The sequence below is a fragment of the Bombina bombina genome, chromosome 9 (assembly GCF_027579735.1).
Source record: "Bombina bombina isolate aBomBom1 chromosome 9, aBomBom1.pri, whole genome shotgun sequence".
NCBI classification, from domain to species: Eukaryota; Metazoa; Chordata; class Amphibia; order Anura; family Bombinatoridae; genus Bombina; species Bombina bombina.
In genome coordinates, this window is record NC_069507.1 from 129,658,472 (window position 1) to 129,681,383 (window position 22,912).

Sequence of the window (22,912 nt, forward strand, 5' to 3'; positions counted from 1 at the left end):
GCTGGGGCGCGGTCTGGGAACCCCTGAAAGCTCAGGGTCTATGGTCTCGGGAAGACTCTCTTCTCCCGATAAACATTTTGGAACTGAGAGCGATATTCAATGCTCTCAAGGCTTGGCCTCGACTAGCAAAGGCCAAATTCATAAGGTGTCAATCAGACAACATGACGACTGTTACATATATCAACCATCAGGGGGGAACAAGGAGTTCCCTGGTGATGGAGGAGCATCCGGGGGAGTGGGAACTCCATCTGGAAATCTTTGCCCAAATAATTCAATTATGGGACATTCCAGACATGGATCTGATGGCTTCTCGTCAGAACTTCAAGGTCCCTTGTTACGGGTCCAAATCCAGGGATCCCAAGGCGACTCTAGTGGATACAATAGTAGCACCTTGGATCTTCAACCTAGCTTATGTATTCCCACCGTTTCCTCTCATTCCCAGGCTGGTAGCCAGGATCAATCAGGAGAGGGCTTCGGTGATCTTGATAGTTCCTGCGTGGCCACGCAGGACTTGGTATGCAGACCTGGTGAATATGTCATCGGCTCCACCATGGAAGCTACCTTTGAGACAGGACCTTCTTGTTCAGGGTCCATTCGAACATCCGAATCTGGTTTCCCTCCAACTAACTGCTTGGAGATTGAACGCTTGATTCTATCAAAGCGTGGGTTTTCAGATTCTGTAATAGATACTCTTATTCAGGCTAGAAAGCCTGTAACTAGAAAAATTTACCATAAAATATGGAAAAAATATATCTGTTGGTGTGAATCTAAAGGATTCCCATGGAACAAGATAAAAATTCCTAAGATTCTTTCCTTTCTACAAGAAGGTTTGGAGAAAGGATTATCTGCAAGTTCTCTGAAGGGACAGATCTCTGCTTTATCTGTCTTACTTCACAAAAGGCTGGCAGCTGTGCCAGACGTTTAAGCGTTTGTTCAGGCTCTGGTTAGAATCAAGCCTGTTTACAGACCTTTGACTCCTCCCTGGAGTCTTAATCTAGTTCTTTCAGTTCTTCAAGGGGTTCCGTTTGAACCCTTACATTCCGTAGATATTAAGTTATTATCGCGGAAAGTTTTGTTTTTTGGTTGCAATTTCTTCTGCTAGAAGAGTTTCTGAGTTATCTGCTCTGCAGTGTTCTCCGCCCTATCTGGTCCATGCAGATAAGGTGGTTTTGCGTACTGAGCCTGGTTTTCTTCCGAAGGTTGTTTCCAACAAAAATATTAACCAGGAGATAGTTGTGCCTTCTTTGTGTCCGAATCCAGTTTCAGAGAAGGAACGTTGGTTACACAATTTGGATGTAGTCCGTGCTCTAAAATTCTATTTAGAGGTTACTGAAGGTTTCAGACAAACATCTTCTTCGTTTGTTGTTTATTCTGGTAAAAGGAGAGGTAAAAAAGCAACTTCTACCTCTCTTTCCTTTTGGCTTAAAAGCATTATCAGATTGGATTTTGAGACTGCCGGACGGCAGCCTCCTGAAAGTATCACAGCTCGCTCCACTAGGGCTGTGGCTTCCACATGGGCCTTCAAGAACGAGGCTCCTGTTGACCAGATATGTAAGGCAGCGACTTGGTCTTCACTGCACTCTTTTGCCAAATTTTACAAATTTTATACTTTTGCTTCTTCGGAGGCTATTTTTGGGAGAAAGGTTTTGCAAGCCGTGGTGCCTTCCGTTTAGGTGACCTGATTTGCTCCCTCCCTTCATCCGTGTCCTAAAGCTTTGGTATTGGTTCCCACAAGTAAGGATGACGCCGTGGACCGGACACACCTATGTTGGAGAAAACAGAATTTATGCTTACCTGATAAATTACTTTCTCCAACGGTGTGTCCGGTCCACGGCCCGCCCTGGTTTTTTAATCAGGTCTGATGAATTATTTTCTCTAACTACAGTCACCACGTTACCATATGGTTTCTCCTATATATATTTCCTCCTGTCCGTCGGTCGAATGACTGGGGTAGGCGGAGCCTGGGAGGGACTATATGGCCAGCTTTGCTGGGCTCTTTGCCATTTCCTGTTGGGGAGGAGAATATCCTACAAGTAAGGATGACGCCGTGGACCGGACACACCGTTGGAGAAAGTAATTTATCAGGTAAGCATAAATTCTGTTTTTTAAATCTTTGTGACAACACTGAAGAAAGAAATGATACTTTGCTACAATGTAAAGTAGTGAGTGTAAAACAGTGTAAATTTGCTGTTTCCCTCAAAATGACTCAACACACAGCCATTCATGTCTAAACCGTTGGCAACAAAGGTGAGTACACTCGTAAGTTTAAATGTCCAAATTGGGCCCAATTAGCCATTTCTTTCATGTAATTAGCAAGAGTCAATGAGCTAGTGACGTGTGGGATATACATTCCTACCAGGAGGGGCAAAGTTTCCCAAACCTCAAAATGCCTATAAATACACCCCTCACCACACCCACAAATCAGTTTTACAAACTTTGCCTCCTGTTGAGGTGGTGAAGTAAGTTTGTGCTAGATTCTACGTTGATATGCGCTCCGCAGCAGGTTGGAGCCCGGTTTTCCTCTCAGCGTGCAGTGAATGTCAGAGGGATGTGAAGAGAGTATTGCCTATTTGAATTCAATGATCTCCTACGGGGTCTATTTCATAGGTTCTCTGTTATCGGTCGTAGAGATTCATCTCTTACCTCCCTTTTCAGATCGACGATATACTCATATATACCATTACCTCTACTGATTCTTGTTTCAGTACTGGTTTGGCTTTCTACAACATGTAGATGAGTGTCCTGGGGTAAGTAAGTCTTATTTTTGTGACACTCTAAGCTATGGTTGGGCACTTTTATATAAAGTTCTAAATATTTGTGTTTAAACATTTATTTGCCTTGATTCAGGATGTTCAATATTCCTTATTTCAGACAGTCAGTTTCATTATTTGGGATAATGCATTTGAATAAATCAATTTTTTTCTTACCTTAAAATTTGACTTTTTTTCCCTGTGGGCTGTTAGGCTCGCGGGGGCTGAAAATGCTTCATTTTATTGTGTCATTCTTTTTTGGCGCAAAAAAATTTTCTTTGTTATTTCCGGCGTCGTACTTGTCGGCGGAAGTTGCGTCATTTTTGACGTTTTTTGCGCCAAAAATGTTGGCGTTACCGGATGTGGCGTCATTTTTGGCGCTAAAAGCATTTAGGCGCCAAATAATGTGGGCGTCTTTTTTGGCGCCAAAAAATATGGGCGTCATTATTGTCTCCACAATATTTAAGTTTCATTGTTTATTGCTTCTGGTTGCTAGAAGCTTGTTCACTGGCATTTTTTCCCATTCCTGAAACTCTCATTTAAGGAATTTGATCAATTTTGCTTTATATGTTGTTTTTTCTTTTACATATTGCAAGATGTCTCAGATTGAGCCTGAATCAGAAGATACTTCTGGAAAATCGCTGCTTGATGCTGGATCTACCAAAGCTAAGTGTATTTGCTGTAAACTTATGGTATCTGTTCCTCCAGCTGTTGTTTGTAATGAATGTCATGACAAACTTGTTAATGCAGATAATATTTCCTTTAGTAATGTTACATTACCTGTTGCTGTTCCATCAACATCTAATACTCAGAGTGTTCCTGTTAACATAAGAGATTTTGTTTCTAAATCCATTAAGAAGGCTATGTCTGTTATTCCTCCTTCTAGTAAACGTAAAAGGTCTTTTAAAACTTCTCATTTTTCAGATGAATTTTTAAATGAACATCATTCTGATTCTGATAATGATTCCTCTGGTTCAGAGGATTCTGTCTCAGAGATTGATGCTGATAAATCTTCATATTTATTCAAAATGGAATTTATTCGTTCTTTACTTAAAGAAGTCTTAATTGCATTAGAAATAGAGGTTTCTGATCCTCTTGATACTAAATCTAAACGTTTAAATAATGTTTTTAAATCTCCTGTAGTTATTCCAGAAGTTTTTCCTGTCCCTGATGCTATTTCTGAAGTAATTTCCAGGGAATGGAATAATTTGGGTAATTCATTTACTCCTTCTAAACGTTTTAAGCAATTATATCCTGTGCCATCTGACAGATTAGAGTTTTGGGACAAAATCCCTAAGGTTGATGGAGCTATCTCTACTCTTGCTAAACGTACTACTATTCCTACGGCAGATAGTACTTCCTTTAAGGATCCTTTAGATAGAAAAATTGAATCCTTTCTAAGAAAAGCTTACTTATGTTCAGGTAATCTTCTTAGACCTGCTATATCTTTAGCGGATGTTGCTGCAGCTTCAACTTTTTGGTTGGAAGCTTTAGCGCAGCAAGTGACAGATCATAATTCTCATAGCATTGTTAATCTTCAACATGCTAATAATTTTATTTGTGATGCCATCTTTGATATCATTAGGGTTGATGTCAGGTATATGTCTCTAGCTATTTTAGCTAGAAGAGCTTTATGGCTTAACACTTGGAATGCTGATATGTCTTCCAAGTCAACTTTGCTTTCCCTTTCTTTCCATGGTAATAAATTATTTGGTTCACAGTTGGATTCCATTATTTCAACTGTTACTGGGGGGAAAGGAACTTTTTTACCACAGGATAAAAAATCTTAAGGTAAATTTAGGTCTACTAATCGTTTTCGTTCCTTTCGTCACAATAAGGAACAAAAGCCTGATCCTTCCCCTACAGGAGCTGTATCAGTTTGGAAACCATCTCCAGTCTGGAATAAATCCAAGCCTTTTAGAAAGCCAAAGTCAGCTCCCAAGTCAACATGAAGGTGCGGCCCTCATTCCAGCCCAGCTGGTAGGGGGCAGATTACGATTTTTCAAAGAAATTTGGATCAATTCGATTCACAATCTTTGGATTCAGAACATTGTTTCACAAGGGTACAGAATAGGCTTCAAGATAAGGCCTCCTGCAAAGAGATTTTTTCTTTCCCGTGTCCCAGTAAATCCAGTGAAGGCTCAAGCATTTCTGAAATGTGTTTCAGATCTAGAGTTAGCTGGAGTAATTGTGCCAGTTCCAGTTCTGGAACAGGGGCTGGGGTTTTACTCAAATCTCTTTATTGTACCAAAGAAGGAGAATTCCTTCAGACCAGTTCTGGATTTAATAATATTGAATCATTATGTAAGGATACCAACATTCAAAATGGTAACTATAAGGACTATTCTGCCTTTTGTTCAGCAAGGGCATTATATGTCCACAATAGATTTACAAGATGCATATCTGCATATTCCGATTCATCCAGATCACTTTCAGTTTCTGAGATTCTCTTTCCTAGACAACCATTACCAGTTTGTGGCTCTGCCGTTTGGCATAGCAACAGCTCCAAGGATTTTTACAAAGGTTCTCGGTGCCCTTCTGTCTGTAATCAGAGAACAGGGTATTGTGGTATTTCCTTATTTGAACGATATCTTGGTACTTGCTCAGTCTTCACATTTAGCAGAATCTCATACGAATCGACTTGTATTGTTTCTTCAAAAACATGGTTGGAGGATCAATTTACCAAAAAGTTCATTGATTCCTCAGACAAGGGTAACCTTTTTAGGTTTCCAGATTCAGTGTCCATGACTCTGTCTCTGACAGACAATAGACGTCTAAAATTGGTTTCAGCTTGTCGAAACCTTCAGTCTCAATCATTCCCTTCGGTAGCCTTATGCATGGAAATTCTAGGTCTTATGACTGCTGCATCGGACGCGATCCCCTTTGCTCGTTTTCACATGCGACCTCTTCAGCTCTGTATGCTGAACCAGTGGTGCAGGGATTATACAAAGATATCTCAATTAATATCTTTAAAACAGATTTACGACACTCTCTGACGTGGTGGACAGACCACCATCGTTTAGTTCAGGGGGCTTCTTTTCTTCTGTTAAGTGTGATCAGTCCACAGGTCATCATTACTTCTGGGATATTACTCCTCCCCAACAGGAAGTGCAAGAGGATTCACCCAGCAGAGCTGCACATAGCTCCTCCCCTCTACGTCACTCCCAGTCATTCTCTTGCACCCAACGACTAGATAGGATGTGTGAGAGGACTATGGTGATTATACTTAGTTTTATATCTTCAATCAAAAGTTTGTTATTTTAAAATAGCACCGGAGTGTGTTATTACCTCTCTGGCAGAGTTTGAAGAAGAATCTACCAGAGTTTTGCTATGATTTTAGCCGGAGTAGTTGAGATCATATTGCTGTTCTCGGCCATCTGAGGAGTGAGGTAAACTTCAGATCAGGGGACAGCGGGCAGATGAATCTGCATAGAGGTATGTAGCAGTTTTTATTTTCTGACAATGGAATTGATGAGAAAATCCTGCCATACCGATATAATGTCATGTATGTATACTTTACACTTCAGTATTCTGGGGAATGGTACTTCACTAGAATTACACTGTAAGAAAGACATAAAGCTGTTTAATAATTAGAGATTATATTTAACGTTTTTGCTGGAATGTAAAATCGTTTTCATTTGCTGAGGTACTGTGTGAATAAATGTTTGGGCACTATTTTTCCACTTGGCAGTTGCTTAATCTGTTTTCTGACAGTTTCTGTTCTCCCTCACTGCTGTGTGTGAGGGGGAGGGGCCGTTTTTTGGCGCTTTTACTATGCATCAAATATTTCAGTCAGCAACTCATTGTATTCCCTGCATGATCCGGTTCATCTCTACAGAGCTCAGGGGTCTTCAAAACTTATTTTGAGGGAGGTAATTTCTCTCAGCAGAGCTGTGAGAATTATAGTTTGACTGAGATAAAAAACGTTTATTCTGTAATTTGTTTCCTGCTTTCAGAATTTGTTATCTTTGCTAATGGGATTAAACCTTTGCTAAAGTTGTGTTGTTTACAAGGATTGAGGCTATAACTGTTTCAATTTATTAATTTTCAACTGTCATAGATCTTCTGTGCTTCTTAAAGGCACAGTACGTTTTAATATTATTCTAATTGAATTGTATTTCCAAGTTGCAAGTTTATTTGCTAGTGTGTTAAACATGTCTGATTCAGAGGATGATACCTGTGTCATTTGTTGCAATGCCAAAGTGGAGCCCAATAGAAATTTATGTACTAACTGTATTGATGCTACTTTAAATAAAAGTCAATCTGTACAAATTGAACACATTTCACCAAACAACGAGGGGAGAGTTATGCCGACTAACTCGCCTCACGTGTCAGTACCTACATCTCCCGCTCAGAGGGAGGTGCGTGATATTGTAGCGCCGAGTACATCTGGGCGGCCATTACAAATCACATTACAGGATATGGCTACTGTTATGACTGAGGTTTTGGCTAAATTACCAGAACTAAGAGGTAAGCGTGATCACTCTGGGGTGAGAACAGAGTGCGCTCATAATATTAGGGCCATGTCAGACACTGCGTCACAGGTGGCAGAACATGAGGACGGAGAACTTCATTCTGTGGGTGACGGTTCTGATCCAAACAGACTGGATTCAGATATTTCAAATTTTAAATTTAAACTGGAAAACCTCTGTGTATTACTAGGGGAGGTGTTAGCGGCTCTGAATGATTGTAACACAGTTGCAATACCAGAGAAAATGTGTAGGTTGGATAAATATTTTGCGGTACCGACGAGTACTGAGGTTTTTCCTATACCTAAGAGACTTACTGAAATTGTTACTAAGGAGTGGGATAGACCCGGTGTGCCGTTCTCACCCCCTCCGATATTTAGAAAAATGTTTCCAATAGACGCCACCACAAGGGACTTATGGCAAACGGTCCCTAAGGTGGAGGGAGCAATTTCTACCTTAGCTAAGCGTACCACTATCCCGGTGGAGGATAGCTGTGCTTTTTCAGATCCAATGGATAAAAAGTTAGAGGGTTACCTTAAGAAAATGTTTGTTCAACAAGGTTTTATATTGCAACCCCTTGCATGCATTGCGCCGATCACGGCTGCAGCGGCATTCTGGATTGAGTCTCTGGAAGAGAACATTGGTTCAGCTACTCTGGACGACATTACGGACAGGCTTAGAGTCCTTAAACTAGCTAATTCATTCATTTCGGAGGCCGTAGTACATCTTACTAAACTTACGGCGAAGAATTCAGGATTCGCCATTCAGGCACGCAGGGCGCTGTGGCTAAAATCCTGGTCAGCTGATGTTACTTCTAAGTCTAAATTGCTTAATATACCTTTCAAAGGGCAGACCTTATTCGGGCCCGGGTTGAAAGAGATTATCGCTGACATTACAGGAGGTAAAGGCCATGCCCTGCCTCAGGACAAAGCCAAGACTAGACAGTCTAATTTTCGTTCCTTTCGTAATTTCAAAGCAGGAGCAGCATCAACTTCCTCTGCACCAAAACAGGAAGGAGCTGTTGCTCGCTACAGACAAGGCTGGAAACCTAACCAGTCCTGGAACAAGGGCAAGCAGACTAGGAAACCTGCTGCTGCCCCTAAAACAGCATGAATTGAGGGCCCCCGATCCGGGATCGGATCTAGTGGGGGGCAGACTTTCTCTCTTCGCCCAGGCTTGGGCAAGAGATGTTCAGGATCCCTGGGCGCTAGAGATAATATCTCAGGGATACCTTCTGGACTTCAAATACTCTCCTCCAAGAGAGAGATTTCATCTGTCAAGATTGTCAACAATCCAGACAAAGAAAGAGGCGTTTCTACGCTGCGTACAAGAGCTCTTGTTAATGGGAGTAATCCATCCAGTTCCACGATCGGAACAGGGACAGGGGTTTTACTCAAATCTGTTTGTGGTTCCCAAAAAAGAGGGAACTTTCAGACCAATCCTGGACTTAAAGATCCTAAACAAATTCCTAAGAGTTCCATCGTTCAAGATGGAGACTATTCGGACAATTTTACCTATGATCCAAGAGGGTCAGTACATGACCACTGTAGATTTAAAAGATGCTTACCTTCACATACCGATTCACAAAGATCATTATCGGTACCTAAGGTTTGCCTTCCTAGACAGGCATTACCAGTTTGTGGCTCTTCCATTCGGATTGGCTACAGCTCCAAGAATCTTCACAAAGGTTCTGGGTGCTCTTCTGGCGGTACTAAGACCGCGGGGAATCTCGGTAGCTCCATACCTAGACGACATTCTGATACAAGCTTCAAGCTTTCAAACTGCCAAGTCTCATACAGAGTTAGTGCTGGCATTTCTAAGGTCACATGGATGGAAGGTGAACGAAAAGAAAAGTTCACTCGTTCCACTCACAAGAGTTCCCTTCCTGGGGACTCTTATAGATTCTGTAGAAATGAAGATTTACCTGACAGAGGACAGGCTAACAAGACTTCAAAGTGCTTGCCGCACCCTTCATTCCATTCAACACCTGTCAGTGGCTCAATGCATGGAGGTATTCGGCTTAATGGTAGCGGCAATGGACATAGTACCCTTTGCACGCTTACACCTCAGACCACTGCAACTGTGCATGCTAAGTCAGTGGAATGGGGATTACTCAGACTTATCCCCTTCTCTGAATCTGGATCAAGAGACCAGAAATTCTCTTCTATGGTGGCTTTCTCGGCCACATCTGTCCAGGGGGATGCCATTCAGCAGACCAGACTGGACAATTGTAACAACAGACGCCAGCCTTCTAGGTTGGGGTGCCGTCTGGAATTCTCTGAAGGCTCAGGGACAATGGAGTCAGGAGGAGAGTCTCCTGCCAATAAACATTCTGGAATTGAGAGCAGTTCTCAATGCCCTCCTGGCTTGGCCCCAGTTGACAACTTGGGGGTTCATCAGGTTTCAGTCGGACAACATCACGACTGTAGCTTACATCAACCATCAGGGAGGGACAAGAAGCTCCCTAGCTATGATGGAAGTATCAAAGATAATTCGCTGGGCAGAGTCTCACTCTTGCCACCTGTCAGCAATCCACATCCCGGGAGTGGAGAACTGGGAGGCGGATTTCTTAAGTCGTCAGACTTTTCATCCGGGGGAGTGGGAACTTCATCCGGAGGTCTTTGCCCAAATACTTCGACGTTGGGGCAAACCAGAGATAGATCTCATGGCGTCTCGACAGAACGCCAAGCTTCCTCGTTACGGGTCCAGATCCAGGGATCCAGGAGCAGTCCTGATAGATGCTCTGACAGCACCTTGGGACTTCAGGATGGCTTACGTGTTTCCACCCTTCCCGTTGCTTCTTCGATTGATTGCCAGAATCAAACAAGAGAGAGCATCAGTGATTCTAATAGCACCTGCGTGGCCACGCAGGACTTGGTATGCAGACCTGGTGGACATGTCATCCTGTCCACCTTGGTCTCTACCTCTGAAACAGGACCTTCTGATACAGGGTCCCTTTAAACATCAAAATCTAACTTCTCTGAAGCTGACTGCTTGGAAATTGAACGCTTGATTTTATCAAGACGTGGATTTTCTGAGTCAGTTATTGATACCTTAATACAGGCTAGGAAACCTGTTACCAGAAAGATTTACCATAAGATATGGCGTAAATACCTATATTGGTGTGAATCCAAAGGTTACTCTTGGAGTAAGGTTAGGATTCCTAGGATATTGTCTTTTCTACAAGAAGGTTTAGAAAAGGGTTTATCTGCTAGTTCATTAAAGGGACAGATCTCAGCTCTGTCCATTCTGTTACACAAACGTCTGTCAGAAGTTCCTGACGTCCAGGCTTTTTGTCAGGCTTTGGCCAGAATTAAGCCTGTGTTTAAAACTGTTGCTCCACCATGGAGTTTAAACCTTGTTCTTAATGTTTTACAGGGCGTTCCGTTTGAACCCCTTCATTCCATTGATATAAAGTTGTTATCTTGGAAAGTTCTATTTTTAATGGCTATTTCCTCGGCTCGAAGAGTCTCTGAATTATTAGCCTTACATTGTGATTCTCCTTATTTGATTTTTCATTCGGATAAGGTAGTCCTGCGTACTAAACCTGGGTTCTTACCTAAGGTAGTTACTAACAGGAATATCAATCAAGAGATTGTTGTTCCTTCTTTATGCCCAAATCCTTCTTCAAAGAAGGAACGTCTACTGCACAACCTGGATGTAGTCCGTGCTCTAAAATTTTACTTACAGGCAACTAAGGAATTTCGACAAACGTCTTCTCTGTTTGTCATTTACTCTGGGCAGAGGAGAGGTCAAAAAGCTTCCGCTACCTCTTTCTTTTTGGCTTCGTAGCATAATTCGTTTAGCTTATGAGACTGCTGGACAGCAGCCTCCTGAAAGAATTACAGCTCATTCTACTAGAGCTGTGGCTTCCACTTGGGCCTTCAAGAATGAGGCCTCTGTTGAACAGATTTGCAAGGCTGCAACTTGGTCTTCGCTTCATACTTTTTCCAAATTTTACAAATTTGACACTTTTGCTTCATTGGAGGCTATTTTTGGGAGAAATGTTCTTCAGGCAGTGGTTCCTTCTGTATAAAGAGCCTGCCTATCCCTCCCGTCATCCGTGTACTTTTGCTTTGGTATTGGTATCCCAGAAGTAATGATGACCCGTGGACTGATCACACTTAACAGAAGAAAACATAATTTATGCTTACCTGATAAATTCCTTTCTTCTGTAGTGTGATCAGTCCACGGCCCGCCCTGTTTTTAAGGCAGGTAAATATTTTTTAATTTATACTCCAGTCACCACTTCACCCTTGGCTTTTCCTTTCTTGTTGGTCCTTGGTCGAATGACTGGGAGTGACGTAGAGGGGAGGAGCTATGTGCAGCTCTGCTGGGTGAATCCTCTTGCACTTCCTGTTGGGGAGGAGTAATATCCCAGAAGTAATGATGACCCGTGGACTGATCACACTACAGAAGAAAGGAATTTATCAGGTAAGCATAAATTATGTTTTTTTGTTCCGACCTGGACTGTGATTTCAACAGATGCAAGTCTGACAGGTTGGGGAGCTGTTTGGGGGTCTCTGACAGCACAAGGGGTTTGGGAATCTCAGGAGGTGAGATTACAATCAACATTTTGGAACTCCGTGCAATTTCAGAGCTCTTCAGTCATGGCCTCTTCTAAAGAGAGAGTCGTTCATTTGTTTTCAGACGGACAATGTCACAACCGTGGCATATGTCAATCATCAAGGAGGGACTCACAGTCCTCTGGCTATGAAAGAAGTATCTCGAATACTGGTATGGGCGGAATCCAGCTCCTGTCTAGTTTCTGTAGTTCATATCCCAGGTATAGACAATTGGGAAGCGGATTATCTCAGTCGCCAAACGTTACATCCGGGCGAATGGTCTCTTCACCCAGAGGTATTTCTTCAGATTGTTCAAATGTGGGGACTTCCAGAAATAGATCTGATGGCTTCTCATCTAAACAAGAAACTTCCCAGGTATCTGTCCAGATCCAGGGATCCTCAGGCGGAGGCAGTGGATGCATTGTCACTTCCTTGGAAGTATCATCCTGCCTATATCTTTCCGCCTCTAGTTCTCCTTCCAAGAGTGATTTCCAAGATTCTAAAGGAGTGCTCGTTTGTTCTGCTGGTGGCTCCAGCATGGCCTCACAGGTTTTGGTATGCGGATCTTGTCCAGATGGCCACTTGCCAACCGTGGACTCTTCCATTAAGACCAGACCTTCTATCGCAAGGTCCTTTTTTCCATCAGGATCTCAAATCCTTAAATTTGAAGGTATGGAGATTGAACGCTTGATTCTCAGTCATAGAGGTTTCTCTGACTCAGAAATTAATACTATGTTACAGGCTCGTAAATCTGTATCTAGGAAGATATATTATCGAGTCTGGAAGATTTACATTTCTTGGTGTTCTTCTCATCATTTTTCTTGGCATTCTTTTAGAATTCCTAGAATTTTACAGTTTCTTCAGGATGGTTTGGATAAAGGTTTGTCTGCAAGTTCCTTGAAAGGACAAATCTCTGCTCTTTCTGTTCTTTTCCACAGAGAGATTGCTAGTCTTCCTGATATTCATTGTTTTGTACAGGCTTTATTAAGTCAATTTCTCCTCCTTGGAGTTTGAATTTGGTTCTGGGGGCTCTTCAAGCTCCTCCGTTTGAACCTATGCATTCGCTGGACATTAAATTTCTTTCTTGGAAAGTTTTGTTTCTTTTGGCCATCTCTTCTGCTAGAAGAGTTTCTGAATTATCTGCTCTTTCTTGTGAGTCTCCTTTTCTGATTTTTCATCAGGATAAGGCGGTGTTGCGAACTTCTTTTAAATTTTTACCTAAGGTTGTGAATTCTAACAACATTAGTAGAGAAATTGTGGTTCCTTCATTGTGTCCTAATCCTAAGAATTCTAAGGAAAGATCGTTGCATTCTTTGGATGTAGTTAGAGCTTTGAAATATTATGTTGAAGCTACTAAAAATTTCCGAAAGACTTCTAGTCTATTTGTTATCTTTTCCGGTTCTAGGAAAGGTCAGAAGGCCTCTGCCATTTCTTTGGCGTCTTGGTTAAAGTCTTTGATTCATCATGCTTATGTCGAGTCGGGTAAAACTCCGCCTCAAAGGATTACAGCTCATTCTACTAGGTCAGTTTCTACTTCCTGGGCATTTAGGAATGAAGCTTCGGTTGATCAGATTAGCAAAGCAGCAACTTGGTCTTCTTTGCATACTTTTACTAAATTCTACCATTTTGATGTGTTTTCTTCTTCTGAAGCAGTTTTTGGTAGAAAAGTACTTCAGGCAGCTGTTTCAGTTTGATTCTTCTGCTTATAATTTCAGTTTTTTTCATTATAAGATTTAAACTTTGTTTTGGGTGTGGATTATTTTCAGTGGAATTGGCTGTCTTTATTTTATCCCTCCCTCTCTAGTGACTCTTGCGTGGAAGATCCACATCTTGGGTAGTCATTATCCCATACGTCACTAGCTCATGGACTCTTGCTAATTACATGAAAGAAAACATAATTTATGTAAGAACTTACCTGATAAATTAATTTCTTTCATATTAGCAAGAGTCCATGAGGCCCACCCTTTTTGTGGTGGTTATAATTTTTTTGTATAAAGCACAATTATTCCAATTCCTTATTTTTTTTATGCTTTTGCACTTTTTTCTTATCACCCCACTTCTTGGCTATGTGTTAAACTGATTTGTGGGTGTGGTGAGGGGTGTATTTATAGGCATTTTGAGGTTTGGGAAACTTTGCCCCTCCTGGTAGGAATGTATATCCCATACGTCACTAGCTCATGGACTCTTGCTAATATGAAAGAAATTAATTTATCAGGTAAGTTCTTACATAAATTATGTTTTTCCCTCTCCGGTGTCATGTGACTCGTTAGTGTTACAAGGTCTCAAGTGTGAATGGGGAGCAGGTGTGTGAAATTTATCGCTCATACTGGTCACTAGAAGTAAAATATGGCACCTCATGGCAAAGAACTCTGAGGATCTTAAAAAAAGAATTGTTGCTCTACATAAGAATGGCCTAGGCTATAAGAAGATCGCCAAGACCCTGAAACTGAGGTGCAGCACGGTGGGCAAGACCATGCAGCGATTTCACAGGACAGGTTCCACTCAGAACAGGCCTCGCCATGGTTGACCAAAGAAGTTGAGTGCAGGTGTTCAGCATCATAGCCAGAGGTTGTCTTTGGGAAATAGACGTATGAGTGCTGCCAGCATTGCTGCAGAAGTTGAAGCAGTGGGGGTACAGCCTGTTAGTGCTCAAACCATATGCTGCACACTGCATCAAATTGGTCTGCATGGCTGTCGTCCCAGAAGGAAGCCTATTATAATGATGCACACGTTTGCTGAAGAAAAGCAGACTAAGGACATGGATTGCTGGAACCATGTCCTGTGGTCCGATGAGACAAAGATAAACTTATTTGGTTCAGATGGTGACAATCATGTGTGGCGGCAACCAGGTGAGGAGTACAAAGACAAGTGTGTCTTGCCTACAGTCAAGCATGGTGGTGGGAGTGTCATGGTCTGGGCCTGCATGAGTGCTGCCATCACTGGGAAGCTACAGTACATTGAGGGAACCATGAATGCCAACATATACTGTTACATACTGAAGCAGAGCATGATCCCCTTCCTTCGGAGACTGGGCCGCAGGGCAATATTCCAACATAACGACCCCAAACACACCCCCAAGACTACTGCCTTGCTAAAGAAGTAGAGGGTAAAGTGATGGACTGGACAAGCATGTCTCCAGACCTAAACCCTATTGAGCATCTGTGGGACATCCTCAAACGAAAGGTGGGGGAGATCAAGGTCTCTAACATCCACCAGCTCCATGATGTCGTCATGGAGGAGTGGAAGAGGACTCCAGTGGCAATCTGTGAAGCTCTGATTAACTCCATCCCCAAGAGGGTTAAGGCAGTGCTGGAAAATAATGGTGGCCACACAAAATATTGACACTTTGGGCCCAATTTGGACATTTCCACTTAGGGGTGTACTCACTTTTGTTGCCAACAGTTTAGACATTAATGGCTGTGTGTTATTTTGAGGGGACAGCAAATTTACACGGTTATACAGGCTGTACACTCACTACTTTTATATTGTATCAAAGTGTCATTTCTTCAGTGTTGTCACCTGAAAAGATATAATAAAATATTTACAAAAATGTGAGGGGTGTACTCACTTTTGTGATATACTGTATATGCAACTTTTTTTTGTTTTGGCGAAACAGCCAGAGTTCACGTGTTCGCATTTACTTTCAACTTGTAATACAAGCAGTAAACAGTTGTGATAATTTAACACATTCAGATTGCTAGGAGACTGATAAAAAAAATAGTTTAACCAACAAAAATAAGCAAACCTACTTCAGCACATTGTTGATAATCATTTTGTAGGAAAGCTTTCCATGGGAAATGTTTGAGGGGAAAAAATATGTATACGGTTAATAAAGACAGATTTCTGGATTTCCTTTTAATATTTATTTTCATATATGAGAATCTTCTCTCCTCAGGTTTATTTTTTATGCAGTGTATCCATCTGTCAAGCTGACTCTGACACATGTATTTCAGACTGTTCATCTGGCTCACGCAGTAAGTGACTTTTTTACCTAGTGTATATGCAATGGTTTTACTTTGTTTTCCAATCCTTTTACTCTCCTTTTACTCTTACAGGAAAACGCCGCTCTACAGAAGATGATATGCTGCATTTGGTCAGCTCACATGGACCAGTTATAATTCAATAGAATACAAAATCGGGTAAAGGCAGGAATTTTACACATTTCAGTATGTTAGACATAGAGCTTACATTTAGTTTATATTATAGAACAGGTTGCTTGTATTGTACATCAAATTTCTTTATTTTTCTCACTAGCAGTTTAGAAACTATTAACTATTGAGCAATATTTCAGCATGTTATTTCTTTCCAAAGGCAGGGAATGTCCACGACTTCATTCATTACTTTTGGGAATATCAACACCTGGCCACCAGGAGGAGGCAAAGACACCCCAGCCAAAGGCTTTAAATATCCCTCCCACTTTCCCTATCACCCCAGCGAAGTTTTAGAAGAAAATTGTAGTCCGTTAATGGGTATGTTCCCTTCACGTATGGACTGGGGTGTTTGAGTAACCATGTAATCCTCTCAGTGAGAGTTATGGTGAACGCTGGATCTAGACGTCGCAGTGAACGATCTCTGACCACTATCTAGACTTAAAGGGACATGAAACCCAATTTTTTTTTTCATGATTTGGAAAGTGCATGCAATTTTAAAAACTTTCTAATTTACTTTGTTTATTTAATTTTCTTGATATCCTTTGCTGAAAAGCATATCTAGATATGCTCAGTAGCTGCTCATTGGAAGCTGCACATAGATGCCTCGTGTGATTGGCTCACCCATATGCATTGCTATTTCTAAAAGAATATCTAAAGAATGAAGCAAATTAGATAATAGAAGTAAATTGGAATGTTATTTAAAAATTGTATTCTGTACCTGAATCATGAGAGAAAATTTCCCGGATATGGGGACATTTAATACCTTTTATAATATGGAAGTTATTTACTGAGCAGTTGGGGCCAATCTGTGTGCTGCTTAGCTCCTTGCCAACCGGAGCACGTGTGTAAGGTTTTATTTTTTGGGGGGGGGGGGGGCCTCATAACATTGACAGAGGGCTTGGATGAAAGTTAGAGTCCGGAGATGCAGGAAGAGTCTTTCTGCAAAACCATCCCAACTCATTTTAACAACTCCACAAGCACACTGCGTTGTCTAACATCGCTTTGCTGCCTGCTTTCTTCTCTAAAGTCCATGGCGGAGGCGAGGCTACTATCCGTGACAGTTGAAGGGCTGTGTTCCTGTTCCACAGCGTAGATTCCGGTAAGATCATTTAATTTTACTTCGATTGTACTGCAACTCATTTGTTCCTGCAAACTCGCATGAAAAATACAGGGTCTCAGTGGGACTCCTTTAGTATCTTGGAACCAATGGTTAATATTTCCTAAAGAGGAATTATTGAACGGGGGGGGTTTAATCATGTTTGGGATTCAATCTGCTTATGTGTAGTGTTAAATGGGCTCATGGCTTTTTTTAACATTGCCTTTTGAAGTGACGAGACCTTACGGTCGGGTGCGCTTTTTTTGGACTGTACGTTTCACCTTGTGACTGGGCGTGTTTACGTTCTAGTCTCCTATTTCCGCATTCCTGACTGTTTCGACAGAGAATTCTGGTCTGCTGGTGTCTGGTTAATAGGAGGTGGTGAGCACCCCAGCCATTGTGGGTGTCAGGTGCCGTTTAAATTGTTTTATATTTAGTACATTTTTTTTTTATATCCTTTACCTTGTTATGGAGGATGCTGATTTTGAGATTGTTCAACTTTCTGATTCAGATTCTTCGTCCTGTGACGAAAGCGAATTGGTCCCATTGACTCAAGTTAGTCAGTTATGTTCTTTAGGCCATTCTAGAGCACCTTGTTCCTCAGGCTCAGGGATTTAAGGGACTGCTAAGCCATCCGCCTCGGGGGGGGGGCCCTGCCCTCCCCTCCCCTCCGGGAGGCGAGTTCCCTACCACTCCCTACTACTACACATGCGGGTAACCAAAGTTATGTTTTTTCATTGAAATCTCTTGTATTGTCCTTTTCTCCTTGTAGATGGGTCGCCTTCAGGGGACTTGGATTCCCTTCGGTAGTTGGTTGTTCCTTTTTTGGGACATTAGACAGTGAGTTCTTTTTGGGCTCCTGTTAGGGGTCCTTCCCCGGTGTTGGGAATGCTCTGCATCTATTTCATGGGATAGAAGAGGTCCTAGTGGTTTTCCACTCATATGGTTCAGGTATTGCCATCCAAACCCAAGTTTTACTGTCCTCTGACTTTGATTCTGAGGTGATGTGGAGGATTGATGTTGCTCTGTTCGGGTGACTTGTCCTCACTGTTCCCCTTGTGTCTGGAGCTCGTGGCTAGTTTGACAACTAGCTCAGCATACTAATGTTCTGTGGCTACTCTGTACTGTAGCAAACCAAGGGTTGCTAGTTCGATCCCCGGCGAGGTCTACTCAGCCTTTCCTCCTTTTGAGGTTGATAAAATCAACAGCGCCTTGCCTCCCTTAGGGGGATTAGCTGCACAGTCATGTTATTGTTGCTTAGATGCCTGTTAGTTCTAGTGTCCTTTTATGTCCCTGGCTCTTTGGAGTGTTGGACTCCTGCAAGGGGTGGTCTCTTCCCTTTGGGTCGGGACTTGCAAGGGCTTCTTGCTCTTGTTGTTCGGGTTATTCTGGATTTTTTCCCTGGGAGGTCTGTTTTTTTTTTTTATATCAGACGAGGAATTTATGTGCCTGGAAGATTGTTTAATCCTAAACATTTGTGGGGCCCGGGCTTCTTGTCCTGATCTTCCAGTTGTCGAGGGTTTTACTCTCTGTTTTCTCTTTGTGGATCCCGCTGTGGGATATTGCCGGACCTTATGATCCTAGGAATGGCCGGGGGGTTCCAGTTTCCGGGGTGCTTGGGCTTAGCCCTTGTTCTGGCTGTTCTGTTTTACAACTTTGCCAGATTTACTGAGAGTTGGGGCTTGTCATGTGCCAGACAATACGGTGTTCTTGGGACAGCCAACTGACGTGACCTGATGGTGGGCTTTCCTGCCTAGCAAACGGAAAGGTTTGCGGTTGCTCAGCAGTCACTTTTGTGCCTGGTATGTGTGCTAGCACAATGGTGTTTTAAGGGGTTCTTCCGTGTTTGTCAGTGACGTGGCCTTGTGTCCTCTCGGTTCTTCCTATGACTTCCTGTCTTATGGGCAGGTGTTTATCGATGCTCTCCTCTTCAGGGGGGTCGTTCTCCTTACGGAGGTGTAGTTTCCATTTTAGGGGCCTCTCCTGTGTTCGGGAGGTTGGAACAGATGTTTATCTGGTTCGGGGATTGGTCTGCTCTTTGAGTTGTTCCTTTCCATCTGCGGAGCTGCTGGCGATTTAGTCGGGTGGCCTTGCTAGATCTCCTTGGATCGGACGCCTGCTCGATTGTCTTTAGGTTGAAGTGGCTGTGTCCATTCTTCTGCCCTTTTGGGGACCGGTCTTGGGGTTCCTTCATTTCCCTTGCTTTCAGATCTGCCGTTGATTGGGCTGGTCCGGCTAGGTGTAGGATCTGAGATTTGTTGTTCATCCTCAGGTCTTGTGGGTGACGGTGGACTTTTTTTTTTTTTTTTTGAGGTTCTGTGCCTCTCCCCCTTTTGAGATCTGTGAGTAGGCTTGGCGGCCTGGATTGCATGGAGAGTGTCCTCTGTCTTGGAGGTTAAGCAGTCTATATTAATCATTGATTACTGTTGGGAATATCACTCCTCCACAGCAGGAGGCGGCAAAGAGCACCACAGCAAAGCTGTTAGATATCACCTCCGTTCCCTCCCACCGCAGTCATTCTCTTTGCCTACGTTAGAGCAAGGAAGTGGTAAAGTTAGGTGTTGGTAAAAGATTCTTCAATCAAGAGTTTATTATTTTTAAAGTAGTGCAAGATTGTACTGCTTTGTTCTGGGGTGTAGCCGTAGTCCATATCAGTCTCTTCAGTAGAGCAGTGGTGGCTTTAGAGCAATGGGAACTTGTGGGACATAATTCTCACTGCGCCTCCCATATAATTAATGCTGCCCTAATTCTGACAGTCGGGCTAAGATTACTCAGTCTTTATCTCCTTTTTCCACAGGTCCATGTGAGTGAGAGGACCTTTCATACCTAGTGAGCTACCATGCTGTCTGGCAGGTTTATGAGGTAAGTGCTGACTTTATTTCCTGGGATAACGATCAGGAAAAAGTGGGCACTTGATTAAGGGACACACAGTTTTTCCCTCATATATTAAGGGGAACATATTTGGCAGTACGTTATAGCAGGCACTGGGGCTGAAGAAATAAGGCTCATTTTATTTGGTGCCACTTCTTTATAATAAAAATGCCAACCGGGAGTTTCATTTTGCAGATGCCCACGATGGGCGGGGCTATCTGAGGCGGCGGTTTGTTTCATAGTGCACGCCATTTCCCCTGCTCTGCTTTGTCTGGGTAGTAATTCTCTAGAGAGCGCATAATAAGTTTAAACAGGCTGCGCTCTGGGGACCGGACAGCTGCTCTCTAGGCTGCAGACGCTATGTGGTTAAGGCAGCATGAGGGTTATTGCGAGTTCCGGAGAGTCTTAGAAAGATTATCCGTTGTCAGCAGAGCAGTTAAACACATCTGTATAACTATTCAGTTGCTTACGGCAGATAATTAAAAGAAAAGTTTTAAAATTTAAAGTGACAGTAACTTTTTTTTGTGTTTACATTTTTTATTAAAATGTATGTATTTCTTTTACAAAGATATGACGAGTCCATGGATTTCATCCTTAATTGTGGGATATTAACCTCCTGCTAACAGGAAGTGGCAAAGAGTACCACAGCAGAGCTGTATATATAGCCCCTCCCTTCCCCTCCACCCCCAGTCATTCTCTTTGCCTGTGTTATACTAGGAAGAGGTAAAGTGAGGTGCTAGTTTTATTTCTTCTATAAGGTACAAGTCCACGGATTCATCCTTTACTTGTGGGATATTATCGTCCTGCTAACAGGAAGTGGCAAAGAGCAGCAGAGCTGTCTATATAGCTCCTCCCTTAGCTCCACCCCCCAGTCATTCTCTTTGCCTACTCTAAGTACTAGGAAGGGTAAAGTGAAAGAGGTGATAAAATATTAGTTTTTATTTTCTTCAAGCAAGAGTTTATTTTAAATGGTACCGGTGTGTACTATTTATTCTCAGGCAGCAGATGGATGAAGACTTCTGCCTGGAGGATGATGATCTACGCATTTGTCACTAAGATCCAGAGCAGTTCCCACAGAGGCTGAGGGGTACAAGAAACTTCAGTGTGAGGAACGTTTTCATGCTATTTAGCAGTGAGGTATGTTCAGTCATTTTTTCTGGAGAGACTGTGTATTTCTGAAAGGCCGACAGTATCCCCATGAGGTTAAGGGTAAGCAGTAATCCTAAGAGCTTTAGAAGGGTATTACTAAGCTTGCATAAGGGGCTAATTAAAAAAATGGTTGACACTGAGTTTTTGAATGTTTGTGGGCAAACGTTTTGTGAACTGGGAGTGCTGTTAACGTTTTTTGGCAACTTTATTGAGGGTACACTTGGCTTTTTTTTTTGGGTCTCAGAACCCACATGGCTAGTTTAAAACCGCTCTGGTGCGGTTCTTTGAGGCTGTAAAAACATCAAGAGATGGGCGGGGCCTATTTTCGCGCCTCAGATGTGCAGTTGTATTTACTTAGCAAGCTCCAACTCCGGAGGGCCCTTGTGGAAGTATTGGGCCAAATCGAAACTTTAACCCCATTTATCCAATCCCTGAGGTCAGGTAGGTGCCACAACAGGGCTGTGGCGAGGTGCTGGGGGTGTTTATTCCGGATTTAGGCCTTATCAATCCGGTTTGCACAATAAAGGGTTAAATGTTTGTTTTTCTTGTGGGGCAAACTTAACTACACAAATTGAGCCTAATATCAAAAATTTGAAAAGATTGGTGTATTTTAAAGCAGTTTTGCAGAACGTGTATGCTTTTTTTCTCTTAAAGGCGCAGTACCATTTTTTTAAGATTATTTTTTCACTAAATAGAGTGTTTTCAAGCTTGTTTGTAGTCATTACTAGCCTGTTCAACATGTCTGACATTGAGGAAAGTCAATGTTCAATATGTTTAGAAGCCATTGTGGAACCCCCACTTAGAATGTGTCCCTCATGCACTGAAAGGTCAATAAATTGCAAAGAACATATTTTAGCTACTAAAAGGTATGTCGCAGGATGATTCTCAGTCAGAAGGGAATCAGGTTATGCCATCTAATTCTCCCCAAGTGTCACAACCAGTAACGCCCGCACAAGCGACGCCAAGTACTTCTAGTGCGTCTAATTCTTTCACCCTGCAAGATATGGCCGCAGTTATGAATACTACCCTCACAGAGGTTTTATCTAAGCTGCCTGGATTGCAGGGGAAGCGCAGTAGGTCTGGTGTGAGAACAAATGCTGAGCCCTCTGACGCTTTATTAGCCATATCCGATGTACCCTCACAATGTTCTGAGTTGGGGGTGAGGGATTTGCTGGCTGAGTGAGAGATTTCTGATTCAGGAAAGATGTTCCCTCAGACTCAGATATGACGGCTTTTAAATTTAAACTAGAACACCTCTGCTTGTTGCTCAGGGAGGTTTTAGCGACTCTGGATGATTGTGACCCTATTGTAGTTCCTGAGAAATTGTGTAAAATGGACAGATTTCTAGAGGTTCCTGCTTACACTGATGTTTTTTCGGTCCCTAAGAGGATTTCGGACATTGTTACTAAGGAGTGGGATAGACCAGGTATTCCGTTTGCTCCCCCTCCTACTTTTAAGAAAATGTTTCCCATATCAGACACCATGTGGGATTCGTGGCAGACGGTCCCTAAGGTGGAGGGAGCTGATTCTACCCTTGCTAAGTGTACAACTATACCTATTGAGGACAGTTGTGCTTTCAAAGATCCTATGGATAAAAAATTAGAGGGTCTCCTAAAGAAAATATTTGTTCATCAGGGTTTTCTTCTCCAACCTATAGCGTGCATTGTTCCTGTAACTACTGCAGCTTCTTTTTGGTTTGAGGCTCTTCAGGTTGAGACCCCATTAGATGATATTCTGGATAGAATTAGGGCTCTCAAGCTAGCTAATTCTTTCATTACAGATGCCGCTTTTCAACTGGCGGGCCTGAGCTGAAAGAGATCATTTCAGACATCACTGAAGGTAAAGGCCATGCCCTTCCTCA